General features: G+C 45.7%; 1 protein-coding gene across 3 annotated transcripts in view; it reads right to left on the reverse strand.

The window, feature by feature from the left end:
• ERBB4 (erb-b2 receptor tyrosine kinase 4) overlaps positions 1–19,594 on the reverse strand; it is a 1,260,323-nt gene that overhangs the window by 688,722 nt on the left and 552,007 nt on the right. The window lies entirely within an intron of this gene.

Genomic DNA, 19,594 nt, shown 5'->3' on the forward strand with positions numbered 1-19,594 from the left:
TTAATTGTTTCTGTAACTAGATGGCTCTGAGTTGCTGATACAGGTAAGACGATTGAAGCCCTTAAACAGCATTGGAATATATAGAATATGGGAGTTATTCAGAGTTGTTAGCAAACTAAAAAAGTACAAAAATTGGGCAAAACCATGCTGCATTGCAGGTGGGGCAGATGTAACAATGTGCAGAGAGATTTAGATTTTGGTGGGGTATTCAAACTGAAATCTAAATTGCAGTGCAAAAATAAAGCAGCCAGTGTTTACCATGCACAGAAACAATATAACCCACCCAAATCTAACTCTCTCTGCACATGTTACATCTGCCCCACCTGCAGTGCACATGGTCTTGCCTAATTGCTAACTTTTTGGGTTTGCTAACAACTCTGAATAGCCCCCTATGTACAGTGTCAGAAGCACTTGAATCTTTCAACGGGTGCACACAACCTTGCTCACTCTTGCGAGCCATATTAGGATTCAGCCAGTAATTTCATTGAAAGATGTTTAAGTACAAATGAAATTTAGGGTCATGGTAAACTCAAACCACCGTATAAGCTATATAATAGTTTAATATAACAGTACTGCCTTAAAGATTAGCCTTACAATAACATAATAGAAGAATTGGAAACAATCGGATAACATTCACTGGATGGGATGTAATGAAATCCTAGTTTGGTGGGCGGGTATAAAGTGCATAAAGTGTGGAATGGTAAACAAAAATTGGGCAAAAAAAATAACAAATATAAAAAGAAAGCATAAAATAAATATAACTGAAAGCTCCCTGCTACTTGTTTCAGGGTCATCCAGTGTCGGACTGGGCATCAAGGGCCCACCGGGAGAATGCAGTTATAGGGGCCCATACTTAGGGGTGTGGCCAGCCTACAAAGGGTGTGTGGCCAGCCTCCACAGAGGCTTGAAATACACAATAGTTTAGTGCAGTCTAATGCAACATATCTACCATGTATAATATAAGTGCACAGTCTGGAACCTGATCCCTAGAGGAAGGAGTGGGCCCTCAGGCAGTGGGGCCTACCGGTGGTTTCCCTGGTAGCCCTGTGGGCCAGTCCGACCCTGAGGACATCTATCTGCTTCCTCAGGCAGTGATCATAAAATACATTTTACCAGTCATGTCTGGAACTTTGAGTACAACATGGCTTCCAACAAGTGGCAAAAAGTGTCATTGTCACATAGGGGTTTTCAGTTTCCCCACTTTTTGCCACTTGTTGGAAGCTATGTGACAATGACACTTGTTGAACTTACAGTCCTTACTGCATGACTATCAATTGTGCAGATAGAACTTATTCACAGTGTCCCCAGTGCTAGTTTATTTTTGTCCGGAAAATATTTAACGTTATGGAATCTTGGGGTTTCCAATGCGATTAAAATTTTGCAGCCTATTTCCTGAATAGGTGTTAAGTAAATCCTTGCATCTTACTGCCCTGTAGTGGTAACTAAAATATTTCTGTCAATGACATATTTTCCCCTTAAACCATAGATTGTGACCAGGCCCTTGTTATTCCCACGCCTGCGGCACAGTGATAAAGTTGCAACTTGTACTTACGGAGGCGTAAGTTTGGAAAGAGACCAGGTATGTGTTCTGCATTCCAACGTGGGCTCTTCCTTCCACAACGTGACAACTGCCTTGTGGGTACAGAGGGCACGGGGTCACAGCACACTGGGAAACTGAGCATACTTGGGGCTGTGGGAGTTGCTGTGGGACATTGTGTTCTGTTGCTACCATTTGTGTTATAATTGCAATAACCCCTTAGTAACTGCAGCAGTGTATTCTCATGGAGGGACCAGTTCCGAAAACTCTTGCATAAGAAAATTGCGTTACCCAGAAAGACGTTCTACGCAGATACAGACATTGTTATTTTTCTAGAAGTTAAGAAAATTAAAATTGGCACAAATATTTTTTATTTTTTTTTGCTATGGGTAAAACATGTTTTGTTCACACGTTTTAAAAAATGACGCAAAACATGTCTTAAATGAGTCTTTCTATTCTATTCTTAATACATAGCCTATGTAATAATAGTACTTTGGAGGAAGTCCCTCCCACAATCATTGTATATCGCAAGGTCCCAGAGCTTACAATATATATAGCTGGGGGACCTCTTCTTATCACCTTCAGCTTTGTTCCGCTGTCTCTGTAGCAGCAGAGATCTGAGACAGCGGATCAATGGCCAATGCAGTCCCCTTAAAATGTCAATATTTTTCAGAGAGGGATCCACCATATCCCACTTCAGTAATGACAACCCACGCATGCACTGTCTGATGGCTGTTCATGTGCAATAGCATATCAAAGCCCCAGTCCCTGCACAAGAGTTTTGATACATGCCCTTGAAAATTAATTTCTTATTACCGTCATATGCAGTAATAATAAATTAAGCTTACTGGGGGTAAAATGCAGGCAATAATACATTAACTCGTTAAGCTCTCAATTAAGGACTAGGAGCTCTATTTTATCAAAGTGAGAAAAGCCCTATCTCCAGGTTTATTTTGCTGACAACAGGGCTTCCGATGATAAGTTCTCGCTGGTATAAGTGTCCCATGCAAAGCACGGAGAAACCTCAGAAGAATCATCGTCTCAGGATGGCTAAGGCAGAGGATAATGAATGAGAAAATGCTTTGTTATTTAAATAAAGCATTTTTCACATGGGAATACTTGAATGCTAGGAAACTAATTAAATATAACCTTAATTAAATTCTACTATATAAGCTGCATTTTGAATAACCTGTAAATAAAATTAAAACAAAAGAATAGATGATACAATCTTGATCTGTCTCCTTTATTTCTTTCAGTAATATATAATGTCCCGGAGGGCCAGTAAGGACGGAGACATATCTCCTGAGTCCTAACTATCCTCAATTTGATCCCAAATCTCCTTGCCACCATCTTTGTTTTTTTTACCTAGTGTCTACTAGAGATGAGCGGGTTCGGTTTCTTTGAATCCGAACCCGCACGAACTTCACTTTTTTTTTCACGGGTCCGAGCGACTCGGATCTTCCCGCCTTGCTCGGTTAACCCGAGCGCGCCCGAACGTCATCATGACGCTGTCGGATTCTCGCGAGACTCGGATTCTATATAAGGAGCCGCGCGTCGCCGCCATTTTCACACGTGCATTGAGATTGATAGGGAGAGGACGTGGCTGGCGTCCTCTCCATTAGAATAGATTAGAAGAGAGAGAGAGAGAGAGAGATTGTGCAGACAGAGTTTACCACAGTGACCAGTGCAGTTGTTGTTAAGTTAACTTTTATTTAATATATCCGTTCTCTGCTATATCCGTTCTCTGCCTGAAAAAAACGATACACAGCAGTCACACAGTGTGACTCAGTCTGTGTGCACTCAGCTCAGCCCAGTGTGCTGCACATCAATGTATAAAAGCTTATAATAATTGTGGGGGAGACTGGGGAGCACTGCAGGTTGTTATAGCAGGAGCCAGGAGTACATAATATTATATTAATTTAAAATTAAACAGTGCACACTTTTGCTGCAGGAGTGCCACTGCCAGTGTGACTAGTGGTGACCAGTGCCTGACCACCAGTATAGTAGTATATTGTTGTATACTATCTCTTTATCAACCAGTCTATATTAGCAGCAGACACAGTACAGTGCGGTAGTTCACGGCTGTGGCTACCTCTGTGTCGGCAGTCGGCACTCGGCAGGCAGTCCGTCCATCCATAATTGTATAATTATATACCACCTAACCGTGGTATTTTTTTTTCTTTCTTTATACCGTCGTCATAGTCATACTAGTTGTTACGAGTATACTACTATCTCTTTATCAACCAGTGTACAGTGCGGTAGTTCACGGCTGTGGCTACCTCTGTGTCGGAACTCGGCAGGCAGTCCGTCCATCCATAATTGTATTATTATAATATATACCACCTAACCGTGGTTTTTTTTTCATTCTTTATACCGTCATAGTCAGTCATACTAGTTGTTACGAGTATACTACTATCTCTTTATCAACCAGTGTACAGTGCGGTAGTTCACGGCTGTGGCTACCTCTGTGTCGGCAGTCGGCAGGCAGTCCGTCCATCCATAATTGTATTATAATATATACCACCTAACCGTGGTTTTTTTTTCATTCTTTATACCGTCATAGTGTCATACTAGTTGTTACGAGTATACTACTATCTCTTTATCAACCAGTGTACAGTGCGGTAGTTCACGGCTGTGGCTACCTCTGTGTCGGCAGTCGGCAGGCAGTCCGTCCATCCATAATTGTATTATAATATATACCACCTAACCGTGGTTTTTTTTTCATTCTTTATACCGTCATAGTCAGTCATACTAGTTGTTACGAGTATACTACTATCTCTTTATCAACCAGTGTACAGTGCGGTAGTTCACGGCTGTGGCTACCTCTGTGTCGGAACTCGGCAGGCAGTCCGTCCATCCATAATTGTATTATTATAATATATACCACCTAACCGTGGTTTTTTTTTCATTCTTTATACCGTCATAGTCAGTCATACTAGTTGTTACGAGTATACTACTATCTCTTTATCAACCAGTGTACAGTGCGGTAGTTCACGGCTGTGGCTACCTCTGTGTCGGAACTCGGCAGGCAGTCCGTCCATCCATAATTGTATTATAATATATACCACCTAACCGTGGTTTTTTTTTCGTTCTTTATACCGTCGTCATACTAGTTGTTACGAGTATACTACTATCTCTTTATCAACCAGTGTACAGTGCGGTAGTTCACGGCTGTGGCTACCTCTGTGTCGGAACTCGGCAGGCAGTCCGTCCATCCATAATTGTATTATAATATATACCACCTAACCGTGGTTTTTTTTTCGTTCTTTATACCGTCGTCATGCTAGTTGTTACGAGTATACTACTATCTCTTTATCAACCAGTGTACAGTGCGGTAGTTCACGGCTGTGGCTACCTCTGTGTCGGCACTCGGCAGGCAGTCCGTCCAACCATAATTGTATTATATACCACCTAACCGTGGTTTTTTTTTCATTCTTTATACCGTCGTCATACTAGTTGTTACGAGTATACTACTATCTCTTTATCAACCAGTGTACAGTGCGGTAGTTCACGGCTGTGGCTACCTCTGTGTCGGCACTCGGCAGCCCGTCCATAATTGTATATACCAGTGACCTAACCGTGGTTTTTTTTTCTTTCTTTATACATACATACTAGTTACGAGTATACTATCTCTTTATCAACCAGTCTATATATTAGCAGCAGACACAGTACAGTGCGGTAGTTCACGGCTGTGGCTACCTGTGTGTCGGCACTCGGCAGCCCGTCCATAATTGTATATACCACCTAACCGTGGTTTTTTTTTCTTTCTTTATACATACATACTGCAGTGCCACTCCTAGATGGGCCCGGTGTTTGTGTCGGCCACTAGGGTCGCTAATCTTACTCACACAGTCAGCTACCTCATTGCGCCTCTTTTTTTCTTTGCGTCATGTGCTGTTTGGGGAGGGTTTTTTGGAAGGGCCATCCTGCGTGACACTGCAGTGCCACTCCTAGATGGGCCCGGTGTTTGTGTCGGCCACTAGGGTCGCTAATCTTACTCACACAGCTACCTCATTGCGCCTCTTTTTTTCTTTGCGTCATGTGCTGTTTGGGGAGGGTTTTTTGGAAGGGCCATCCTGCGTGACACTGCAGTGCCACTCCTAGATGGGCCCGGTGTTTGTGTCGGCCACTAGGGTCGCTAATCTTACTCACACAGCTACCTCATTGCGCCTCTTTTTTTCTTTGCGTCATGTGCTGTTTGGGGAGGGTTTTTTGGAAGGGACATCCTGCGTGACACTGCAGTGCCACTCCTAGATGGGCCCGGTGTTTGTGTCGGCCACTAGGGTCGCTTATCTTACTCACACAGCGACCTCGGTGCAAATTTTAGGACTAAAAATAATATTGTGAGGTGTGAGGTATTCAGAATAGACTGAAAATGAGTGTAAATTATGGTTTTTGAGGTTAATAATACTTTGGGATCAAAATGACCCCCAAATTCTATGATTTAAGCTGTTTTTTAGTGTTTTTGGAAAAAAACACCCGAATCCAAAACACACCCGAATCCGACAAAAATAATTCGGTGAGGTTTTGCCAAAACGCGTTCGAACCCAAAACACGGCCGCGGAACCGAACCCAAAACCAAAACACAAAACCCGAAAAATTTCAGGCGCTCATCTCTAGTGTCTACCTCTGTAAGAGTACCTTCTCACGGGCTGATTAACATCTATCTGCAGTCCATTGCCTTGAGGTCAGTGATGTATTGATAATGGGTGCACACCATACTTGCCTACCTGACCCTCTCCATGAGGGAGAAAATGCTCTGTTCCTGGACTTTCCTGGTAATGTATGATTGCCATCACCTGTGGTGAAACACCTTTCTTATCAATTACCTAGCTCACCACAGGTGATGGCAATCACACATTACCAGGAAAGTCCAGGAACAGAGCATTTTCTCCCTCATGGAGAGGGTCAGGTAGGCAAGTATGGTGCACACAAGAACGGACTCTTCCACTGTTGAAGACCTGCCAACAGCGCCAACTTTCCTGAAACATGGCGCAGGTACAGGCTATAGTATTTGCTATATTCTACACATGTCCCGTATTTGAGAAGCTATTGCTGAAAGATGGTGTCACCAACAGCTTGGTATGAGCGGGGAACCCGTTCCACTGTACATGGGACCACACAGTAGGTTACGGTATCAAACCGTCATGATTCTCTGCTGCAACAACCACCCAATCCCCCCTTCCCTTGGTCTTCACCTTTGGTGATCTCCTGGAGGGACAGCGTAGAACGTTGGCATGAAACAACCCAGAAAGTTTAAAATTAAAGAATAAGGGGTCTATTTACTAAGCCTTGAACGGAGATAAAGTGGGTGGAGATAAAGTACCAGCCAATCAGCTTCTAACTCCCATGTCACAGGCTGGGTTTGAAAAATGACAGTTGGGGGGGAATTCAAATGTTTGAAAAGTTGGTTGGGTGTCTGTTTTTTCCCCCTGTCTATTTGATAGGAAAAAAATAGACACCCAACTGCACTTTATCTCCATCTAAGGCTTAACAAATAGAACCCTAAGCGTCTGATATCTAGAATTATTTTAATGCACAGCCGGTTCCCAACACATAAGATATAAAATCTGATAATTGGAAATAAAGAATATCTATAAAAAAAAAAACCAACAAGCGTTCTTCAGAAGTGTTCTTACATTTATTGACCTATATATTGAAGTTCATTATGATTTTGCTGCCTGACTGAAAAATGATCCATACACACTAATACCTATTGATTTTGTCATAAAATAATTAATCGTGATTTAGAAAAGGAAAATCCATAGAAAATAATGATTTTCCTTTAGTTCATCGGAAAGGACTGTTGTGGGAATGTGTGGGGGGATCCACATTCTATAGCCTCGTAAACAGGAGTCGTTTCAAAGTCGTTACACTCTTATCTTGTGAATAAATTCCTGTAATTACCCTGTTGCTTGGGTACTGTGTTCTATACGCAGTCTGAAAGTAATCTAAATGGATTATTATTATCCCTGCCTGGTAATTTGAGGACTTTCTCATGATTTTTGAAAATTAAAATCTTTTTGCCACTTTATGGTGAAAAAAAAAATAATTCTGAAAGTTAAGTATATATGAAAATATACGAGAGATGCCCTGTATCGTCATCACTCTCTCTAGAGTAAGGTTTCCAGGAAAAGTGGGGCGTATTCTAAAACAAAGAGGCCAGCAAATGATTGGACGCTGCGGGCACTATTTCCAGCTCACAACCAATCTCGCTCGCTCCCCTGTTGCTCCTGAATATTTATCTGGCTATTTCGCTGTGTGCATTTTAGTGGCCAATTTATCATATCTTCTAAAAAGAGCAAGTGGAGGTGTTGCCATAGTGACAAAAGTGACATCACTACTCTCCAAATATAAATGATATTTTACAGGGATATCTTCACGACTCGCTATATATGTATAAAATAAGAACTTATGGCAGTGATGTGTCACGGAGATCAGCACATGGGCCGTAGACTCTACTCACTGGTGCCTCCAGATAGGATGGGGCCCGGACAAAGATGGCACACGGGCCCCCTTCTCTCTTAATATGCCCTGGACCAATGGAACCTATCTATTAATTTATGAATTTCGATGTATCCTCTACTTTCAGAGGTTCGCCACTTTATTTAGCACCGAGAGTATTCAACTTAAGGATTCCGCCACAGTTAGCAATGGAGACTGTGTAAATTAATAATTTACCCAGCTGGTACCTGGTAGCTACTGTAATATCAGTTTAAGATGGAGGCAGCCATTAGAGCCAGTAGACTAACACTCCACTTTTTTTTGCTGGAGAGGGATCTGCAGATCCCTCCCAAGCAGCCTATACATACACATGTGCGGAGTGGAGATCACACATGCGCAGTAGATTAGCCAGGTCTGAACTTGTAGTACAAAGATAGTCCCTCTGTAAAGGGATGGGCTCTTATAGGAATCACTTTCCCGGCAACAGCATTTGAATTAGTAGACAAGGAAAGACATTGCTTATCCTGCATCATACCGCAGTAAGCAGCAACAGTTCTCAGGCTATATTGTGAAGGGTCAGAAGTAGACCTCTATGTTTCAAATGACCCACAAGATGACTGCTCTTATTTAGCCATTATATTTAGACGTATTTGCAGTCGCACAGCCTCCATTTATAATTTGCATAATTTTAATTTGAAGATGATTCCATATTAATGTCCAGTGGCAGAAGCGAGAAAGCAAAGTCATGTGACATGAGAATGCGCTGAAGGGGGTAATTTAGTGCACTTCTGCCACGAACAATTGAGTTTTACAGTTGCCAATGAAGACCTTAAAATTGTAATAAAACTCAGCGAGAACCAGCGGATGGTGAATTATTTCTTTCCACCGACAAACAATTCTCTCGACGGCTGGAGTCGAACTTTAGTTCTGTAAGGGGCTTTTCAGGTCAGTTAGTTTCCCCCCAGAGGAACCCTGATGGCAGGACAATGCAGTTTAATGGATTGAAGTGCTACAAACAAGAAGATGCGAAGGGCCCTCAAGAGAGCAGCTGCCACAATACCACACGTAAAATATTAAACGTTTAAAGCTTCAGGAAACGGGGGGGGGAAAAGGGAAGCTGGGGAGATGTGGCAGGAAGGCACAATTCCTATTCCCAGCTGTCAGGACGGGCAGGACAGCTCTGCACAAACAGATTAGCCATACAGCGTCTGCAGGGAGCCTGCGTTCTTTAAGCTGCACTGCGCTCATGTACTAAAACACTTAGCTAGAGTGTTCTTTCTTCACAGATGATCTCTGCCCGCAGATAGAACACAGAAAAACATCCACGGTTTACACAGGGGCCCAGGAAAAGCAGACAGCGTATCTCCTCCGGAGACGAGGATTGGAGGGGCTCCTCTGTAAAGAAGAAAGTGTTAAGTACAGAGAGATGGTTCAATGAGAGGAAAAGTCGGACTGACAGCCAGTGACAGGTCAGCAATCTCACCAAGATGGGGAAAGCAGAAAAGTACACAGGTGGTCAGTGACAACTCTTAAGGGATTGTTCTAAAAGATGACACAGCGATAAAAAGAAGGATGATACTGTTTTTGTACGTTGTACCTAATTCCCAGTTACAGTTCCACCCAGGATGTGACGCTCAGGTTACTGTGTCCCGATGCACCCCTTATTATGTAATACTGATGACCGGCGTACCATGATTTCACGCATATTTTTTTGGAAGTTATGTAATCAATTGCATCTTTATTTCCTGTATATTGCAGAAATTAAAATGTATTAAAGGGGAGCAGTTATGCACTTTGCAAAATAATATCGTATTAATGTAAAACTGCCACAACTGCAGAATAGCTATACAATGCAGAAGACTTAATATTTAGAATGTTGGAAGACTGAAGATGTTAGAAAACTCTTAAAAACATTAGAATGTGGGATGTGTAGAATAGGTTGCACCTGATTGGGTGCTCGTAACTGTCCAATCAGGTGGTGTCTTCACTACACACCTCTGGATTCCATCTTGAAATCCTCTCCCTTGAGGTTTTACATCCTTCAGAATTTTAGAGAGAGAGAGAGAGAGAGAGAGAGAGGATGATGGGTCTTATGCAAAGTTGTATGCATCTTACAGTTGCCCCCAATATATATTGATAATAATTGAAATGTGTGCATCTATGCAAAGAGTCAGACTATACTGTTCAGCTTCAGAAAAGGAAACTGTACATCTCAATTTTTATTTTGTTTTTAGATTACCGTATCTGATGATGATTTTAAGATTGGACAAAAAAAAAAAACATGGGCTTTTTGATAAGCTCCAATACTTTATACTTGTAGTGTGTTTTACAGTTAAAGAAAGTGCACTGATGCACATTATACACATAACATAACGCGCTCAGCTGTAAATGATTGCATTGACGTATCTGCTGTGGCATGTTGTGTTCACACTACCTATTAGTTTCATTTCCAGTGTTATCTCTGCTGCAGATCATCTGCACATCAAACTCTGCACAATCCTGGCTGGGAATAGAGTGTGACTGTAAATCATGTATGTACACTGAGCTTGGCGTTTTGCATTCAGCACAAGCAATGCAGCAAGAAGCCGAGAGTACGCTGAATTCCAGGGAGACATTTGGAAGTTGAGTTGACTTCCTGAAGCTACAGTATGACCCTTACACTATGCAACACAAATAAAGTCTCCAAAAGGAGCAGCGACTTCTGTAAAAAGCCATTTACAGAAGCTGGTAGCGCTGTCAGCCATTTTCCCACCGACTGGGATTTTAGATCATCAAACATGCTTCTGGTGACCGGAATTCCACCTGCGTTAGATGTTTTAGCCTGCTTGGGTTTGGTCTTGTTAGTGCAGAGCAGGTCGTTAATACCGCTTTCACATCTCCAACGCCGGATCCCACCCGGGAATTGGAAACCGGTCCTACTCGGGTGGGATCTGGCATTGGAGGCTGCTTGCTGGCTTCCCGACCCGGCAAACTGCCAGGTCAGTTGCCATAGCGGTGAGGGGCGGACCCGGCAGCGGGGGTAGAGGCCGCGCTGAGAGATGAGCTCATCTCCGCGCCTCCTCTCCCTATGTAGTAAACGGGTCCTGGGTCGCATCGATCCCGGCAACCCATTCACACTGCGCCTGACCCGGTATTCAACCCGGGAATAACCCTTCTTATTACCTGGGTTGAATTATCAAGTCAGGCGACCCGGGAATTCTGACATGGCCCTTTCACACCGCCCACTGACCCGTGTTGGCCCTGGCAATATGCCGGGTCGGTACCGGGTTATTTGCGCGATGTGAAAGGGGTAAGTCAGCACTGTGAACAGCTGTAAAAGCAGCTTCAGCAACTGGGAGACTTTAACATATTTAGGCCCAGATTTATCAAGCTTTGGAGAGTGATAAATTCCACGGTGACAAATTACCAGCCAATCAGCTCCTAACTGCCATGTTACAGGCTGTGTTTGAAAAATGACAGTTAAGAGCTGATTGGTTGGTACTTTATCACCGTGCTATTTATCACTCTTCAAGGCTTGATAAATCTGAGCCTTAGCGGTAAAGTCCCAAAAATTAGCATTCCTCATTGTCGCAAATCGCAGCAATTTACAATCATTTTTCAGAGCAAAGTATCGTAAGTTGGAAGAAGATGTTGTTCTGGTGATGGGTTCATCTGTATATATCTGTGTGAATTGCTTATAGATGTAGTACTTGAGGACAAGGGGCGCATGTATGTGAGGACACATGATGTCTGTCTCGTCTGGAAGAGGTACTGCACTGTACGTGGGACTCTGAGACGGGTTCACTACGGCTGGCCGGCGGTCGGGCTCCCGGCGACCAGCATCCCGGCGCCGGGAGCCCGACCGCCGGCTTACCGACAGCTTGGCGAGCGCAAATGAGCCCCTTGCGGGCTCGCTGCGCTCGCCACGCTACGGGCACGGTGGCGCGCTACGCGCGCCACACTATTTTATTCTCCCTCTATGGGGGTCGTGGACCCCCACGAGGGAAAATAATTGTCGGTATGCCGGCTGTCGGGCTCCCGGCGCCGGTATACTGAGCGGCCGGGAGCCCGACCGCCGGCAAACAGAAGACCACCCCTCTGGGGTTCACTACGGCTGGCCGGCGGTCGGGCTCCCGGCGACCAGCATCCCGGCGCCGGTATACTGAGCGGCCGGGAGCCCGACCGCCGGCAAACAGAAGACCACCCCTCTGGGGTTCACTACGGCTGGCCGGCGGTCGGGCTCCCGGCGACCAGCATCCCGGCGCCGGTATACTGAGCGGCCGGGAGCCCGACCGCCGGCAAACAGAAGACCACCCCTCTGAGACTGAGCTCTGCAGCAGGTGCCAAGGAACAGCAAACACATATCACTGGCTCACTGAGTAGGAAGATGAATGGTGTCTTACTATGTTCTATTCAAAGTGTTTACGCCCGATATGCCATTCTAGAGTAGCTGTTGCAAGGAAGGGGATTTAGAGAGTTATTTTACAAGTCTACACAAGAAGAACAAGTGATCCAATATCCTGTTCTGTGTATTTAGGGTTGATCTGGGTCAGTGCAGCCCACGTAAAGCAACACTGAAGTAAGACGGGTGGCAGTGAAGTAAGTGGGCAAAGGGTAGTTCTCGTGTCACTAAACTTTGGCCATCCGTGGTATAGGGTATAATAGAACGGTATCCAGGTGCAATGGGGGCTAGACGATGGTGGTTATTCTAGAGACAGCTATGGCTGCCTTATCTGATACAGACTATGAGCAGGAAAAAGTGACTGCGCGTACCAGTATTTTCCTAATGGAACAAGTTATCACGCCCCCTATGCAGCATGCACAGTAATGGTGGGCCCGAGATTCCTTTTGTTTCTTAAACCTACTGTATGTACAATAGAGTATAATATAATTATCTGATTAGGCCTATTGCATATATGTGATCAGATCTTGCTAGGGCACACACGCTCTGCAGCTAAAGCACATTGCATCTATAGTCGTATTAAATGGGTAGAATGTTAATTTTCTACAAATACTGTACATGGCTGTCTGATCCTACAACCTATTGCTCCCTGCAATTTATCTTTGTATTTGTAAAGCTGGGCATACACTATACAATTATCTGGTTGGAATGAAGATCTGGTAGTGGATGAGAGCAAATGACAATTCACCATTTGCTCCCAAACACTGAAAAATGGACAAAAAACTGTCATTCAGACAAATTGGTTTAAAATAAGATTTTACTTACCGATAAATCTATTTCTCGGAGTCCGTAGTGGATGCTGGGGTTCCTGAAAGGACCATGGGGGATAGCGGCTCCGCAGGAGACAGGGCACAAAAAGTAAAGCTTTTTCCGATCAGGTGGTGTGCACTGGCTCCTCCCCCTATGACCCTCCTCCAGACTCCAGTTAGGTACTGTGCCCGGACGAGCGTACACAATAAGGGAGGATTTTGAATCCCGGGTAAGACTCATACCAGCCACACCAATCACACCGTACAACTTGTGATCTAAACCCAGTTAACAGTATGATAACAGCGGAGCCTCTGAAAGATGGCTTCCTACAACAATAACCCGAATTAGTTAACAATAACTATGTACAATTTATGCAGATAATCCGCACTTGGGATGGGCGCCCAGCATCCACTACGGACTCCGAGAAATAGATTTATCGGTAAGTAAAATCTTATTTTCTCTATCGTCCTAGTGGATGCTGGGGTTCCTGAAAGGACCATGGGGATTATACCAAAGCTCCCAAACGGGCGGGAGAGTGCGGATGACTCTGCAGCACCGAATGAGAGAACTCCAGGTCCTCCTTAGCCAGAGTATCAAATTTGTAAAATTTTACAAACGTGTTCTCCCCTGACCACGTAGCTGCTCGGCAAAGTTGTAATGCCAAGACCCCTCGGGCAGCCGCCCAAGATGAGCCCACCTTCCTTGTGGAGTGGGCCTTTACAGATTTAGGCTGTGGCAGGCCTGCCACAGAATGTGCCAGTTGGATTGTGCTACAGATCCAACGAGCAATCGTCTGCTTAGACGCAGGAGCACCCATCTTGTTGGGTGCATACAATATAAACAACGAGTCAGATTTTCTGACTCCAGCTGTTCTTGCAATATATATTTTTAATGCTCTGACAACGTCCAGTAACTTGGAGTCCTCCAAGTCACTTGTAGCCGCAGGCACTACAATAGGCTGGTTCAGATGAAATGCTGACACCACCTTAGGGAGAAAATGCGGACGAGTCCGCAGTTCTGCCCTGTCCGAATGGAAAATCAGATATGGGCTTTTGTAAGATAAAGCTGCCAATTCTGACACTCTCCTGGCAGAAGCCAGGGCTAGAAGCATGGTCACTTTCCAAGTGAGATATTTCAAATCCACCTTATTTAGTGGTTCAAACCAATGAGATTTTAGAAAATCCAAAACTACATTGAGATCCCACGGTGCCACTGGAGGCACCACAGGGGGCTGTATATGCAGCACTCCCTTAACAAAGGTCTGGACTTCAGGGACTGAAGCCAATTCTTTTTGAAAGAAAATCGACAGGGCCGAAATTTGAACCTTAATAGATCCCAATTTGAGACCCATAGACAATCCTGATTGCAGGAAATGTAGGAATCGACCCAGTTGAAATTCCTCCGTCGGAGCACTCCGATCTTCGCACCACGCAACATATTTTCGCCAAATTCGGTGATAATGTTGCACGGTTACTTCTTTCCTTGCTTTAATCAAAGTAGGAATGACTTCTTCCGGCATGCCTTTTTCCATTAGGATCCGGCGTTCAACCGCCATGCCGTCAAACGCAGCCGCGGTAAGTCTTGAAACAGACAGGGACCCTGCTGAAGCAAGTCCCTCCTTAGAGGTAGAGGCCACGGATCTTCCGTGATCATCTCTTGAAGTTCCGGGTACCAAGTCCTTCTTGGCCAATCCGGAACCACTAGTATCGTTCTTACGCCTCTTTGCCGTATAATTCTCAATACTTTTGGTATGAGAGGCAGAGGAGGAAACACATACACCGACTGGTACACCCAAGGCGTTACCAGCGCGTCCACAGCTATTGCCTGCGGATCTCTTGACCTGGCGCAATACCTGTCCAGTTTTTTGTTGAGGCGAGACGCCATCATGTCCACCATTGGTCTTTCCCAACGGGTTACCAGCATGTGGAAGACTTCTGGATGAAGTCCCCACTCTCCCGGGTGAAGATCGTGTCTGCTGAGGAAGTCTGCTTCCCAGTTGTCCACTCCCGGGATGAACACTGCTGACAGTGCTATCACATGATTCTCTGCCCAGCGAAGAATCCTTGCAGCTTCTGCCATTGCACTCCTGCTTCTTGTGCCGCCCTGTCTGTTCACATGGGCGACTGCCGTGATGTTGTCCGACTGGATCAACACCGGTTTTCCCTGAAGCAGAGGTTCTGCCTGGCTTAGAGCATTGTATATTGCTCTTAGTTCCAGAATGTTTATGTGAAGAGACGTTTCCAGGCTTGTCCATACTCCCTGGAAGTTTCTTCCTTGTGTGACTGCTCCCCAGCCTCTCAGGCTGGCGTCCGTGGTCACCAGGATCCAATCCTGTATGCCGAATCTGCGGCCCTCCAATAGATGAGGACTCTGCAACCACCACAGAAGAGACACCCTTGTCCTTGGAGACAGGGTTATCCGTAGGTGCATCTGAAGATGCGACCCTGACCATTTGTCCAACAGATCCCTTTGGAAAATTCTTGCGTGGAATCTGCCGAATGGAATTGCTTCGTAAGAAGCCACCATTTTTCCCAGGACTCTTGTGCATTGATGTACAGACACTTTTCCTGGTTTTAGGAGGTTCCTGACAAGCTCGGATAACTCCTTGGCTTTTTCCTCCGGGAGAAAAACCTTTTTCTGAACCGTGTCCAGAATCATCCCTAGGAACAGCAGACGAGTTGTCGGCATTAACTGGGATTTTGGAATATTCAGAATCCACCCGTGCTGTTTTAGCACTTCTTGAGACAGTGCTAATCCCATCTCTAGCTGTTCTCTGGACCTCGCCCTTATTAGGAGATCGTCCAAGTATGGGATAATTAATACGCCTTTTCTTCGAAGAAGAATCATCATCTCGGCCATTACCTTTGTAAAGATCCGAGGTGCCGTGGACAATCCGAACGGCAGCGTCTGAAACTGATAGTGACAGTTTTGTACAACGAACCTGAGGTACCCCTGGTGTGAGGGGTAAATTGGAACGTGGAGATACGCATCCTTGATGTCCAAGGTTACCATAAAGTCCCCCTCTTCCAGGTTCGCTATCACTGCTCTGAGTGACTCCATTTTGAACTTGAACTTCTTTATGTACAGGTTCAAGGATTTCAGATTTAGAATAGGCCTTACCGAGCCATCCGGCTTCGGTACCACAAAAAGAGTGGAATAATACCCCTTCCCTTGTTGTAGAAGAGGTACCTTGACTATCACCTGCTGAGAGTACAGCTTGTGAATGGCTTCCAAAACCGTCTCCCTTTCGGAGGGGGACGTTGGTAAAGCAGACTTCAGGAAACGGCGAGGTGGATCCGTCTCTAATTCCAACCTGTACCCTTGAGATATTACCTGCAGGATCCAGGGATCTACCTGCGAGTGAGCCCACTGCGCGCTGTAATTTTTGAGACGACCGCCCACCGTCCCCGAGTCCGCTTGAGAAGCCCCAGCGTCATGCTGAGGCTTTTGTAGAAGCCGGGGAGGGCTTCTGTTCCTGGGAAGGAGCTGCGTGTTGCTGTCTCTTCCCTCGACCTTTGCCTCGTGGCAGATATGAATAGCCCTTTGCTCTCTTATTTTTAAAGGAACGAAAGGGCTGCGGTTGAAAAGTCGGTGCCTTTTTCTGTTGGGGAGTGACTTGAGGTAGAAAGGTGGATTTCCCGGCTGTAGCCGTGGCCACCAAATCTGATAGACCGACTCCAAATAACTCCTCCCCTTTATACGGCAAAACTTCCATATGCCGTTTTGAATCCGCATCGCCTGTCCACTGTCGCGTCCATAAAGCTCTTCTGGCCGAAATGGACATAGCACTTACCCGTGATGCCAGTGTGCAGATATCCCTCTGTGCATCACGCATATAAAGAAATGCATCCTTTATTTGTTCTAACGACAGTAAAATATTGTCCCTGTCCAGGGTATCAATATTTTCAATCAGGGACTCTGACCAAACTACCCCAGCACTGCCCATCCAGGCAGTCGCTACAGCTGGTCGTAGTATAACACCTGCATGTGTGTATATACTTTTTTGGATATTTTCCATCCTCCTATCTGATGGATCTTTAAGTGCGGCCGTCTCAGGAGAGGGTAACGCCACTTGTTTAGATAAGCGTGTTAGCGCCTTGTCCACCCTAGGAGGTGTTTCCCAGCGCTCCCTAACCTCTGGCGGGAAAGGGTATAATGCCAATAATTTCTTTGAAATTATCAGTTTTTTATCAGGGGCAACCCACGCTTCATTACACACGTCATTTAATTCTTCTGATTCAGGAAAAACTATAGGTAGTTTTTTCATACCCCACATAATACCCTGTTTAGTGGTACCTGTAGTATCAGCTAAATGTAACGCCTCCTTCATTGCCAAAATCATATAACGTGTGGCCCTACTGGAAAATACGGTTGATTCGTCACCGTCACCACTGGAGTCATCGCCTGTGTCTGGGTCTGTGTCGACCGACTGAGGCAAAGGGCGTTTCACAGCCCCTGACGGTGTTTGAGTCGCCTGGACAGGCACTAATTGATTGTCCGGCCGCCTCATGTCGTCAAACGACTGCTTTAGCGTGTTGACACTATCCCGTAGTTCCATAAATAAAGGCATCCATTCTGGTGTCGACTCCCTAGGGGGTGACATCCTCATATTTGGCAATTGCTCCGCCTCCACACCAATATCGTCCTCATACATGTCGACACACACGTACCGACACACAGCAGACACACAGGGAATGCTCCTAACGAAGACAGGACCCACTAGCCCTTTGGGGAGACAGAGGGAGAGTTTGCCAGCACACACCAAAAGCGCTATATATATATCAGGGATAGCCTTATAATAAGTGCTCCCTTATAGCTGCTTTGTTATATCAAAATATCGCCATAAATGTGCCCCCCCCTCTCTGTTTTACCCTGTTTCTGTAGTGCAGTGCAGGGGAGAGACTTGGGAGCCGTCCTGACCAGCGGAGCTGTGAGAGGAAATGGCGCCGTGTGCTGAGGAGATAGGCCCCGCCCCTTTTCTGGCGGGCTCGTCTCCCGCTATTTAGAAAAACTAGGCAGGGGTTAAATATCTCCATATAGCCTCTAGGGCTATATGTGAGGTATTTTTAGCCTTTATAGGTAATCATTTGCCTCCCAGGGCGCCCCCCTCCCAGCGCCCTGCACCCTCAGTGACTGCCGTGTGAAGTGTGCTGAGAGGAAAATGGCGCACAGCTGCAGTGCTGTGCGCTACCTTTTGAAGACTGCAGGAGTCTTCAGCCGCCGATTCTGGACCTCTTCTGACTTCAGCATCTGCAAGGGGGCCGGCGGCGTGGCTCCGGTGACCATCCAGGCTGTACCTGTGATCGTCCCTCTGGAGCTTGATGTCCAGTAGCCAAGAAGCCAATCCATCCTGCACGCAGGTGAGTTGACTCCTTCTCCCCTCAGTCCCTCGCTGCAGTGATCCTGTTGCCAGCAGGAATCACTGTAAAATAAAAAACCTAGCTAAACTTTTTCTAAGCAGCTCTTTAGGAGAGCCACCTAGATTGCACCCTTCTCGGCCGGGCACAAAAATCTAACTGGAGTCTGGAGGAGGGTCATAGGGGGAGGAGCCAGTGCACACCACCTGATCGGAAAAAGCTTTACTTTTTGTGCCCTGTCTCCTGCGGAGCCGCTATCCCCCATGGTCCTTTCAGGAACCCCAGCATCCACTAGGACGATAGAGAAATCACGGCTTTAACCAATTTGCATGAACAACAAGTATTGTCCATTTTTCAGTGTTTGGGAGCAAATGATGGATTGTCATTTGCTCTCATCCACTACCAGATCTTCATTCCAACCAGCCAGATCTGGCAGATAATCTGCCAGATAATTGTATAGTGTATTGTCACTTTACTTACTACTGTTATGCATACTTACCGATTTTATGGCTTCTCTCTCCGGAAGAGAGCAGCCGGGTCGGCTCAGCAGGGGGCGGGGCAGGGTAGTGACGAGCAGAGGGGGTAGGGCAGAGGTGGAATGGGGAGGGGCAGAGGTGGGGTGGGGCGTGACTGATGTATCATGTCATTTAAGTCACACACCCCACCGTGTAATGCTGCTATTATCGCCATTATACTGCAGGGGGCGTGGCTATGATGACGTGGTTCAACAAGAATCACGTCTTCTACTGCCCGTACCGCCCACTTTACTCACTAAGTGGGCAGCCGGGCAGGGGGGACCACAGAAATCAGGAGACTTGCCCGGTCTTCCGGGGGGCCGGGAGGCTCACCCGAATTTCGGGAGCCTCCTAGCCATTCCGGGAGAGTAGGCAAGTATGCTGTTATGTCTTGTTTGCCTGACTAATTCCTGAGTTTGCATGCCTCATGTACTTCCATTACTTCCGGTTTAATACGTTTTAGAAAAACTCGAATTAATTTGAAGGTGGAGCCCAATGTATGTCCAAGGATACAAAGTTTTATGTACTGTATATATTATGTAATACTAAA

Source organism: Pseudophryne corroboree, chromosome 7, assembly GCF_028390025.1.
Source record: "Pseudophryne corroboree isolate aPseCor3 chromosome 7, aPseCor3.hap2, whole genome shotgun sequence".
Taxonomy (NCBI): domain Eukaryota; kingdom Metazoa; phylum Chordata; class Amphibia; order Anura; family Myobatrachidae; genus Pseudophryne; species Pseudophryne corroboree.